This window comes from Schistocerca gregaria, chromosome X, assembly GCF_023897955.1.
Source record: "Schistocerca gregaria isolate iqSchGreg1 chromosome X, iqSchGreg1.2, whole genome shotgun sequence".
In the NCBI taxonomy this organism is placed as follows: Eukaryota; Metazoa; Arthropoda; class Insecta; order Orthoptera; family Acrididae; genus Schistocerca; species Schistocerca gregaria.
In genome coordinates, this window is record NC_064931.1 from 709,010,733 (window position 1) to 709,023,858 (window position 13,126).

At 40.1% G+C, this 13,126-nt stretch overlaps 1 protein-coding gene across 1 annotated transcript in view; it reads right to left on the reverse strand.

Moving 5' to 3' along the window:
* LOC126298288 (contactin-4-like) overlaps nucleotides 1-13,126 on the reverse strand; it is a 2,176,233-nt gene that overhangs the window by 2,076,296 nt on the left and 86,811 nt on the right. The window lies entirely within an intron of this gene.

A 13,126-nucleotide genomic window follows, 5' to 3' on the forward strand; every position in this document is an offset into this window, starting at 1 on the left:
CTATTCGCGCATTTGAATACCTGGCTTATCCCTTCCATGACGGTTGAGATACATTCAGATCTTACACACCACACTGCATCGTATGTTTTGCATTAACTATTCTAATTATTGAAGGAAAGCGACTAGTGCACACCAGTCCAAACAAAAATGTCAGTTTAGGAAGTCGGTATATCATCTCTTCTGCTGTTTAAATAATAAATATTTTGACAAAAATTATTGTATGTGGTGGAGTCAGTATTTCCTTTGCTAAGTGATTGATAAAAATTGGACAGAGAAGCCAGAATATAAACAAGAATCACAGCATAAAATCTTCATATACTTCCTAGAGATGCTGGCAGGCTGTCTCACTGTAAACCATTGCGTTACTAATAAACCTGATAATCGTCATCCAAATACATTTCTGTCTACAAGCGTAACCACATTTCCAACAGACAACAGCTCTTTTTCTCATTGCGAGGGAGTGGAGCACAGCTGTAGAATTCTGAGACAAAATTATATTATTACATTTTTCTCGAATGAATGGCGCATACTGAATGTAGTCCATATTTATACACATTTGCTTTTATTTATTTTTTAAAAAATGAACACTGATCACAAGCAATTATGTCCTTCCAGCGTTTAAAATATTGCGTTATTTTTATGTTAATCAGTGTAAACGTACTTAGGTATGTTTTTTTTTTTAAATACAGTAACAATGCCTCCGTTAACATCTTCCATCATTGAACTAAAGAAAGGGAAAAAAGGATTCCATTCGCCAACTTAAAGTTCGCGAGTTATACACCGTATGGGTGTTATCTAGTGACAAAATGCCAAGTTATGCAGACAGATGCTGCCGACCGTGCGTGACCAATACAGGACTGGGAGCAACGCTGTCAGTTAACACGCGTTCTGACTTTTAAGTGCTCGTATAGTGTTGGTAGAGAGCGATGTTCTCAATTAAGGGGTTCAAAATAACTTTACTAGCAAATAGGAACAGCTGTAGGAGAACTGACGCAATAAAAAAAGACTGCAAGCGTAAACATGATCAACCTTTCACCCGACAGCGAACGACGTGTAACCGATATTTTGACATTCAAAATGAAAATTGGTGATGGAAATTTCGTCAAAAGATCGCGCCACTACTACAAAAAGCCTTTATATCTCGCCTCAACTAAAAAAAGGTTTTGTTTTAATGAAAGCCGTCCCAAATCGCTTATCATATCTATGACACTCTCTCCCTTATTTCGCGGTAATACAAAGCGAGCTGCTCCCTCGAACTTTTTCGATGTCCTCCGTCAATCGTACCTGGTAAGGATCCCATACTCTAGTAGAGGACGAACAAGTGTAGTGTAAGCAGTGTCTTTAGTAGACATGATGTATAATCATGTTCGCAGTTTGAGAATATATTTCATGAGATCACTAGAGGTGGAGCACAAGCTGGGGTTGCGGTATGGTAGGGCAAGGTATCGACCTTACCCTTTCCAAGGGAAAGCGGTTTAGGGGAACCACGTGAATCTATATTTGATTGTTCGGAAGGACGTCTGAACTGCCATCCTCTCATATGAGAGCCACTGATTCACCCCATCAGTCAAAATGTAATCAGTCTAGTGCATTTTTTGAAAGACAGTTTCCTGATTCCTTCACGGTATAATAAAAAAAAACAAAGAGGAATCGAATGCAAAACATACGTAATGTCTCAATACCAGCTTTTCCTTCGTGCATCTCGAGTGTTTCTGTTACTGCGGAGCAGCTCCAAAAAGAGTTTACATAAGGTGGTGCCTATTTGCGTGTTTGAATACCTTGCTTATTGCCTTCCACGACATACATTCGGATTTTGCACCGTGCATCGTATCTCTTAAATTAACTGTTCTGCCAATAAAATGTAGACTTCGGTTTGCCTTCTTCACAACATTATCTGTTTGATCGTTCCTGCTTCAGTTGATTTATAATGTAATTCCTAGGTATTTAGTCGAAACAATAGCCTTTCTAAGTGTGTGGTTTATAGGGGAACTCTAAATTTAACGGATTTCTTTATGGACTCATGTGGAAGACCTCACTGTTTTTCTTATGGTTCAAATGACTCTGAGCACTATGGGACTTAATTGCTGAGGTCAGCAGTCCCCTAGAACTTAGAACTACTTAAACCTAACTAACCTAAGGACGTCACACACATCCATGCCCGACGGAGGATTCGAACCTGCGACCGTAGTCGTCGCGCGGTTCCAGACTGTAGCGCCTAGAACCGCTCGTCCACCGCGGCCGGCGTGTATGAAGTAATTCAACAAAATGCAAGATGTGTGTTACAGGCGGCTTATCGAGAATCAATTGTCACTTTTCTCACTATACAGATATCACGTCTTAATCAGTTTTCAGTCTGTTTAGACATTCCGATGACTTTACTTGAATGGCAGCACCACCTGCCAACAACCTACTAGGGGTCCTCAAATTATTCTCCTAAATTGTTTATATGGATTAGGAGCAAGCAGCAGACGGCCTATTAACCCTTCCGTGGGGAACGACGGATATCACTTACGTTTTTCTCTATGATTTTTTGAGACAGGAATAAATTTCTTAGCGCTTGTGGTGATTACTTTTGAATGGGCCGATTCCATGGTCCTGTTGTGGCATTTGACTGTCCCTTGTATTTTCATAGCAACGTCTGTCCACACTCTAAAAATTCAGATGCCTAGGACCTGCTTTTCATAATACTATCTTTACCGTACTTCGCATACGTAGACGACTACATAACCTTATGCAAAATTTATCATATATAATGCGTTATAGAAAGTGTTGATGAGAGATGCACCGTACACCGCAACAGATAGCAGGGTTTTATTTTCCGTTTTCCTCCGCTTCCTCTCCTCCCCGATAAAACATAAAATAACTGAGATTCGAGGACGTAAATACGCGTCAGAAACGTGTTTCAATTTTGTTTTATTTTTATGTTCTTGGTTACTGTTGGGAACTAGGATATGGTGGCCACGGGAGCTAAACGTGTATTTGCTATTATACGTGTACTGAGGGCTGTAAATGTGGATGTAGACGAACACGCGGAATCTTGCACAGTCTGGCGCCCAGCCAGAGAAGTTAGAGCTGTGCTGACAAGGAGCTACGCCGTCCAGTACGCTCGTATGCGATGGCCAATGTTATCGGGGTTCTCTGACACCACTGCAGCTGCCTTTCCCGATATCTCTTTATTTTCTGAACAGCAATCATCAGCACGCACAAACTCTTCGTCTTCACCTCCTTCTTCTTAGCTTTAATCCACATCAGTGGAATGTGTTTTCATGACTGCTGCACCGAAACTCAATTACTTCCCTTTTTGTCTTCCCTTGCTTCTCGCCTGTACAAACTTTTCTCCTATGGTGGCGGAAGTTACTTTACTTCCAGCCTTGTTGGTTAAATGTTTCGGTAAACTCTACTAAATAACAGATTACCATCTTCATCACCACTAGGAATTTAATTTGCAGGGTGTTCTGAAATCCCCTTTACAAACTTGTAGGACTTGTGAATTGGAGTGAGTACATTACATATTGAATGAAACCCATGTCCGGAAACGTACAGTGTCCGTTCTACGACGGTTCCAGTTCAGATGTTTAACCCATCCACTTCTGCACGAGGAATTAAATTAGACGACACGCACTGGCATTATTAGGTAACTATTCGAAAAGAAACCTAACGAAACATATTTATCACTTAAGCACATTTGTTTGTATTAACATATAAAAATTACTTTCACTGTATCGAAGATGCACAGTCATTGAATAGGTCTCGTAGCAAGGCAGACGTTATGTGACATCAGGTGACCGTCTGACATAGTACACGTAATTCACGTAATAAAATCTTCGCGCATCCATGCCGCTTCTTCATATTTTTACATTAGATTTCATCCTCCAGGTTCTTTCATATTTGTCTGGAATCAAGCTAAGAACTTCCTTTCGCCATCTACCATTCATTCAACTAAGTATTGTACATTTCATTTTAGTTACCGTAACAATTGCGTCTTGTTCTCCAGTCTGTTCACTGGTCGATTCATGTATTTTCCTGTCCCTCCTACAAACATTGAACAAATGTCTGTCGGTTTCTGAGAAATAAGGTTTTAGCGTTTTTTCTTAAAGGCCAGCGTCTCACTGCCAGAAGTCAGAATAGCTAACACTCATATCGTAAACAATCGGTATCAGTTACACTTGAAACTTTGTTTTGAAAATTCGTTTGGTTAACAAATGGTACTCCACGCTCCTTTTTCTCCTGCGATTATTTCTTTTGTTGTCCATGCAGTGGAGTGGTCAACGCTGTCTTCAGTTATAGACTCTTCTGAATACCAGCTCACAAACTGCATGTGTGAAAGCTAGCTTTCTAATATTGTTTCAGTGAAAACAATAGAAAGAAATCAAATGAACTTCCATCAAAGATAACGATGTTCAATAGCTGACAGAATTCTTATAATTATACGGAAAAAATCGTCTTGCCGACTCATTATTTCACGGTTTAATGAAAATCTACAAAGTACTTAAGCTTCATTTGATATAATGTTAATGAAATACGATTAACATTTTTGTAACTTACTTTTCCCAATGTAAAATTTAGTTAGGTGCCAAACATTGTTGATGGTATTAGCTGACGTCTGGTCTCGTTCAGGAGCAACGGTTTCCTGGATCTATTGGGCTGTGTCTAGTGCCATAACAGCATACATAAATCGCTGAAAACAGTCTGCTAAACTTAGTACTGGGAAATGATATATAAAAGCAGTAAAACGGATTGATAATTCTGCTGTACAACTAACATAAAAATTACAGCTGAAGCTAATATATGTCTATAGAAAGCAATGACTGTGGAAAAGGAGCTTCGGGAACTCAATAAAAAAACTGCCATGATAAAGTTGCTATTAGCAAATCCTTTGTTATCTATGCTTCAAAGCGAAAGGAGATTCCAGCGTGTGACAGGGATACACACTGCGGTCCAGAAAGTCTGCTTTTACGCTGTTCTTACCACAGGACGTATTAACGTACACACAACGCAAGTGAACGTTTGGAGTCCTGACTAACGTAGCATTGAATGCTAAGGTAGTAAATTTTATTGAAATGTTTTGATCACTAGATTCATTCACTTCAGCTGGGATGTTGTCTCTTGCAAGGTGATCATGCCCTCACTCAGTTTACCATAGCAGTCGAAATTTATGTACAAGGATACAGTGCGACGTGATAACTCGTCTCTAAAGTCACCAACTTTGAATATTATGGAGGGATTTTTGACTACACTAAAATAGAAAAATTGTTTTTGTTCCACTACCTTCCTTCAACATGCCTCTAGGTATTGGGGCAGTTTCATTCAAGGAATGGTACTAAATCCATGTGACGATCGTTCGGAATTTGTAGGGGTTTTTCTCGAGAAGGACTGAGGTTTACTGGGAGCCCAAGAAGGGTGTATGAGCCTAAACGATATTTAGTTGATGTTCATATTACAAATCTGATTTTGTTCATGTCAATCCCATGGCTGAAAGTAGCACTTAGCTGGCCCAAAATATACGTAAGCGTTTTGACCTTACAATAAATTAGATTGAAAGTTTAAAGACAATGTCTTCTTGTGAGAGCTTTGTTCTTACTGATGCACCTAAAGAAACCACGCAATGACGTCCTAAAAAGTTACTTTCCGTTGAAAGTAAGAGAGGACGAACGGATTAGAGTATAGCATACCGTCGAAAACGAGGTCACTAGAGACGGAGCACAAGCTTTTTAAAGAAACCATCGTGGCATTTTACTGGAGCAACTTAGAAAAATCACGGAAACATAAATTTGGATAGCCGACCGTGGATTAGAACCGTCGTCCTGCCGAATGCGAGTCCAGTGTGCTAACCACTGGGCCACTTCGCTCAGTCCGAAAAAGTGTTTTCGTGATGATGAAGACCATATTTGTCAGTTTGATGCGGGTAATAATTGAAGTACTAGGTATCACAGAATTTCTGCATTCTTTGGACGCACAAATGTTCCATAGCTCATAATATTGTAGGAGCACAATATTGCACTCCTACTTTTAACACGGTCTGTCTTTTTACTCACCTCCATACAACAAATAGGAGCAGTTCACCTCACAGCGAAGACGTCAAACGGCGAGCTACACCCATACGACAGATACACTAAGTTTGCACCACGAGCGTAACCGAACCATACGCTCGCCCTTTTACACTGCACCACTGAAATATGCAGTCTTCAAAGTATGAAATCAAATTGAAGAAAGAAGTGTGAGGTAGGACGTCTGAAAAAGAATGTGAAATATTCCTATTTGCAGAGAATCTGGTTGCGCTCTTCTTTCCGCTTTTCACTTTGGAGCTGGATGTAAGAGCCCCTGCCCTCACATGCTTTTCTTTGGACACCAGCAGTCCTGGTGCTGTCATTGTTGAGTCGCTATAGATGATAACTTCTGTAAAAAGCTTAAAACCGCTAATATATATGATAGTGACTTAATAATTGCTTTGCTCCTGATGAAACGATTTAAATTGTTTTATCTCTATACCAGAATTTGTCACTATGATTGTAGACGTTCATTTAGTCATGCGACAGCTTGCCGACCCACCATTCGGTATACAGCCTAAAATTGCAGTGTCGTTTTTGTCATGCAAGTTACAAAGACGAAGACATGTTCAGTTTTCGAGAAATCAGTCCTTTAAAGAATCGAAACTTTGTCGGCTGTGGCTTTGACACGACGTGTACAGTTTTTACTCCACTTTAAGGTATGAAAAGATATTTTACGTCACCTTAAATTAACGCCGCTTCGCCTGAATGCGCATATATGAGGATGGATGCCTGGGCGGGAGGTAGAGTCTGGGTAAAAGAATCCGAAGCGGGAAACTGCCAACAGCGGCGCAGGCGCAGCCACACGCGTCGCCACGCATTTGTTTGCGCTTTAAAAGTTCAGACACGTACAATTGTTGAACACGGTGCGTCACGCGTGTATTAGATACGTGATGTGCGTGCGCCGGCAACAAATACAGCGCAAAACACGGCGCGGGCTTCTCTTCTTTTTACCTAAACAGGTTACATTATTCAGCAGCTCAGAAAACTCCGCCTGCGGCACATTGTTTAAAAGAATGCAAATTTAGGCAATAACGTCAAACCTAAATCCCAACTGAATTAAAAATGAGAAAGGATAGTGGTGATTAACAGCTGAACTGCTACATAAGAAGGAACCAGAATGGGATTCGGTTATTAATATCAGGTGCGGAAGAAAGAACCCCATTACGAAAAAAAAACCTTAGATAAATCCCGACGTAACTTGTACAGGGAGGAGTACCGCGGCATATCTCCGAATATACTAGCGGTACAAAACGAAAATAGCATTTAATACACGATGTAGTTAAGAAGTATGACTTCTGAACGTTACAGATATCGTGTAGGACTGACATGAGCTACCTCCAGAATTTGACAGACGTGTGCAGTTGACATTTTCGCCTAAGAAGTACGGTTATCTAACACCATAGTTCACGATTACTGAATGTAATCTCTTCTGCAAAAATTTCTGCTGATTTCTGTAGTATTTAAAGACAATATTTATTTTGAAGATAGTGTTCGTTGTCACTGAAAATATTTTAAATGGACTGCTTGAGGAATGTGCATATTGTTAAGAAACTTTTGTTAGGACCTGAGGATATAATACATCAATAATTCAAGAACAGACTTAATCGCATTTATTATTGTTATAATGCCGCCAACCGGTTTCAGCTGGACGTAGGGGTCATCTTCTGGGCGTTTACACCATTGGTCGACTGCTTTTGGTGTCCCTACTGTCTACATAACGGCCGGAAACTATCAAAAGTAGACAGGAGTGACACCACCAGCAGTCGACCAATTGTGTAAATGCCCAGACGATGACCCCTACGTCGGGTTGAAACCGGTTGGTGGTATTATAACAATAATAAATGCGATTAAGACTGTTCTTGAACTATTGATTAATCATACTAATCTCTGCTTCTCTCCACAGCCATGTTGTCCAAAAACCTGAGGACACAGTTCAAGGTTACAAACGAGGAACCACAAATGAAAATGTTGCAGTGCTTGAAATAGCGTAATCTTATCCACAGTATGCACAAAGCATTTTTTTGAAAGACAGTTTACTGATTCCTTCAAATTTTTCAAATGGCTCTGAACACTATGAGACTTAACTCCTGTGGTCATCAGTCCCCTAGAACTCAGAACTACTTAAACCTAACTAACCTAAGGACATCACTACATCCATGCACGAGGCGGGATTCGAACCTGCGACCGTAGCGGTCGTGCGTCTCCAGACTGTAGCGCCTAGAACCACTCGGCCACTCCGGGCGGCAACGTTTCTTCCTTTCTAACTTAGAACTTCGAAATTGGTATTACGTGTTCTCATAGACAACGCAACAAAAATGTTGGATATAGATATTGACACCACGGAGGTGAAAGAACTTCATGCATCACTAAGAGATAAGAAGAACAGAAAAACTTCTTGACTGGGCACTGTACCGTCGGAATTTTTCAATCTTTGCGGACATGATCTGAAACTGAGAATACTCATTTTTCTTTGAATTATTTTGGAGGGACATTGACATCTCATTTGCAAGAATGGAATGTGCTGTTATGTCTTTCTTTTAGAAAGGGATAGAAAAGTTTCTTCCAACCATCAAGGAATAGTTCATTGGGTTCAGTACATAAATTATATCTCAAGTTATAATAAAGATCTGAAAGAGCAATAGCAGATTCACTTTGGGCAGAAGAGCAATGCGGGTTTCAGGAGTGACGCTCCTGCATATATAATGTGCTTTTCTCTCTATCAGCTAATTGAAAAGTGGCGAGAATACCAATTAAAAACTCACATTGTATTGTAGGCGTTGAAAATGCTTTCGATTATGTGAAGAGTGCTTCACTATTGAAAGTACTATCTCAGGGATTTTCTCTGCCTCGTGATGGCTGGGTGTTGTGTGGTGTCCTTAGGTTAGTTAGGTTTAAGTAGTTCTAAGTTCTAGGGGACTGATGACCTAAGATGATAAGTCCCATAGTGCTCAGAGCCATTTGAACAATTGAAAGTACTATCAGGAAGCGAGTCAGTAATCTTATACAGTTATTAATTTTGTAAATGCTAAGAGATTTTGAAATTAACTTGAGTGCTAGAATGAAAATTCAAGATACCATTTTCAAAACCATTTCTGCTGTTAGTCCTCCTAATCATACACATAATTTGAGAAAAAGCTAGAAATCGTCTCACAGAGATCTATAGTCCCGTTATTATTTCGAGCTTTTCGGCAACGACGATAACGATGAAACACAATCCTTGTGAGCTGCCACCGAAGTGCAAATTAAAACTAATTGGAACACGACACCGGACGTTCTTATTAGAGCTGTTAACATTAATAACTGAAACGTGGCCTGCCAATTCCATGACAAATAACAGCGGAAGTTGGGAAATAATGGAAGTCCTTTCTGCGCTAATTATTTGTGAAAAATTGAGTATTGCTAACCATCATTAATTCTAAAATTTCTTAGAGAAATGTCGCTATCGGAGCAACCCGCAGAAGAATACTGATAAATTGCTTCTATTTAATTGATCCTCCGTTTTGACCTACGAAAATCTTACGAGCACTTTGACAGAGTCGCACAGTTCAGTCATGAATCTCTCACTACAACCTCTGTTATGTTTCGAACCTGTGTCTTTGTTTCGTATCATTACAAGTTGAAACAGTTATACGGATGAACAGGAGTTCATGGTAGCTACCAAGACAGAATCTTTCGCGTTTCTTTGCCTCTGCACGATGTTTTTTTAGAGCTTTCTCGCAGTCAGGGCGACTCTGTTACTTTCTTTTCCTGCAATTCCATTTGTGTGGCCGTTAAGCTTGATAGCCACGCCTCACAACTGAGTAGGCTCCACAATCTCCGGTGGCCTGTTATGTAAGTTTTAATCGAGCGCTGCTTCATCCTAATGTTTGTCCTGGTGGAGTACTGTGTTATGTTTCGTATTTGACGTTGCTGGTTAGCGTTTGGATCGACATTCAGAACTACAGCAGACTGATACAAAGTTTATTTTATTCAATTAGTGTGGAGTGTCTAGCATCGTCGTTTAAGCCCGTTACTCTCATCAGTTTTGCATTTGGCCATAAATATGTGCAAATAGTGCGTAAGTAAACAATTTCACTGATGTCGTCGCAATACTCAAAAGAAGTAAATCATACAGTTTGTCAAATATTATGAATATTTCCTTGAAAGTTATACGAGATTACGTGAATCCTGTAGTATACGAGTCAAGTGCGGTACATATCATAAGGAGAGTCCTGAAGAACCTCGCTGAAGAAACTCTCTCAGAACTCTTGCACAGCTCTTTCTCCATCTTTTGTCTTGCATCTGAAATCCTTATGGTGTAGTACTGAGTAATAATACTGAGTATTTATTTTATTTATTTATTTATGCATTTATTTTACCTGTCAAGATTAGGGCCTTCAGGCCCTCTCTTACACCTAACCAGGCATACTCAGATTGAACGAGTTACAGTTTCTGCAGTACATTAAGGACATATAACGTATTATACAGTATTGATGTTAAAGAAAAAAATAGAGATTATAACAGTAGTACAATGATAATTATAACAATCAAAAAATAATTATAACACTCAAGAATAATGATAATAATAAGAGTAATGACTATGTATATGAAAGTAAACATACTTTTCTTTTGTGAATCTCAGTCCTATTGTTAGTTGGGAATTTTCTCGTTATGTTCTTGCAGCTTGTGAGTTATTCTCATCGAGCAGAGACATAAGACGATAGAATGGGGTGAAAGAGATATATAAGAGGTAGATAGGTTAGACGAAGAGAAATAGAATGGTAAAATTCGAAGCTGTGATGGAGAGGAGCAAGAAAGAGATGAAAGGGGCACAACAATGGTGGCTATACCGTCCCTAATATGTAAGTTTTGAGTTCCCTCTTGAATGTTGAGTGGTTCTGGATAAGACGCAGATCCCAGGGGAGCGCGTTCCATAGTCGTAGGAGTAAGTTAAGTACCCAGTTTTACAGAGCCTTGTTTATACAACAAGGGGACGTTGTGAAATGTTCCGAAAGTCTAATTGAAGATACTACACGAATAGGTGTTGTGCATCATACACAGTATAACACATACACTCGTATTTTCTGGGAAGTGGCTTCGAGCAATACTACAACAGAACTTTTCGCGCTCCTTTGTAGATAAATGCAATAACATAATTAAACAAAATGCAGTGATACTCGAAATTTGTGGTCAGTGTTTATGGATGCTTTAGAATAGGGAGAGATTATAGGGGTTACATGTTGCATTGTAAGGACGATAGCATTCCTGCAGTTGCGGGTGGGCTGAAAAAGTGAGTGATTTTAAGAATATCTCTACGTATCTTGCTTTATTCCATATACATGTGTTGAAGAATGGTTACTTTACTTCAGTACTAGGACACAGTAGACTACCAGGTCATATTAGCACGGGAGATGCTTGGATTATCTAGTATCGTTGTATAGCAAGTGAATTTTTTTCCTTGCAGTGAATTACTACTCAATTTGAAGTATTCATGAATGTACAAAATTCAGAAAAATGTAGACTCAAATAAATGATATCATTAGCAGTAACGGAAAGAGCTCAGTATATCCTCGGTATAATAAGTGAAATATCTAAAAGGTAACACTTTGTTTCTTTGATAAGATGAGGTTGATAAATTAGTCACTCCGCATTTCTTTCAAGATAATTGATGTGTCAGAAGCAAACATCATAAAACCAACACAAGTTAAGTCGTGGGTGGACAGGTTACACCTGTTCCACAATCCAGGTGGAAACAAACTAGGAAGACAGAAAGAAATTTGGATTCTATGACATTCACCTCGTTTGAAATGAGAAGAGGCTTGACACAGAGAAATATCGACGTTCATTAGGGGGGCGTAACATTGTATTCTGTCATATCCTCATCTGCTTTCTTTTTTAGTGTGATACACTTATTTTAAGACTGATGCGATGGAATGAATCAAACGACGACTTTGGATGATTTAATTAAACGGCTCCCAGTTTATTGCAGCAACTGCTGCTGGACTGTGTCTAGTAAGCCAGACGTTTAAATAAGGCTGGGACGTTAATTGTTCAACCACTATGTGTTTCACATCTTTGTCGACAGGGGGAAGTAAGACGACTATATTATCACTCAGTACCTGCCATTTTAATATCAGCACAGACAAACGTTATACCGTATTAGAAATGTCAATTTTAGGACTTTGGATTACGAGGCGTATTCGGAAAATAAAGCCCGATTAGGCGCGGAATGGAAAACACTGTGAAAATCAGGTGGAACTTTGCACAGATGTGTTGGTCAGTGCCTTTTATGTGCCTGTCGATCGCTTCACGTCACTCTTTTCAGCTGAGAGCGCAAAGTTATCATGTAGAAGTGCCTAAAGCAACAGTGTCTCCCGCCAAGTATGTGGATCTGGTGAGAGATTTCGCTTGAAGCTATGCAGCCCACATAACATAAATGTCATGCGTTTCTTTGGGTTGGGTTGTTTTGAGGGAGGAGACCGGACAGCGAGGTCTCATGCGTTTCTTTCTTAAAGACAATTAATTTTCAGCCTCATTGCCGGCCGCGGTGGTCTCGCGGTTCTAGGCGCGCAGTCCGGAACCGTGCGTCTGCTACGGTCGCAGGTTCGAATCCTGCCTCGGGCATGGATGTGTGTGATGTCCTTAGGTTAGTTAGGTTTAAGTAGTTCTAAGATCTAGGGGACTGATGACCTAAGATGTTAAGTCCCATAGTGCTCAGAGCCATTTGAACCATTTTTTTCAGCCTCATTCTGCAGGTCAATGAAGACGCTCCTGCAGCTTTTTCGATGGGACGTGTGTTATCACCCACAATATAGCCCTTAATTGGCTTCCTCCGTAGTTCATCTCTGCTCTCGTGAACGGCTGGTTACGAAGACCACATTTTGCCACAAACAGCGAAAGGCAGACCAGCGTAGAGAATTGGCGGGAAGGACAGGCGGATGCTTTCTGTGACGAGGATACTGGAAAGTTTGTACACCACCACAAATGCCTAAGCCGGAGAGGCGATTGTTTAGACAGATAGCTGGAAGATGCGGTTCACTGTTGCGAATAAAAATTTTTTGATTTTCGCTGCGGTTTTCATTTCGCGACCGATCTGA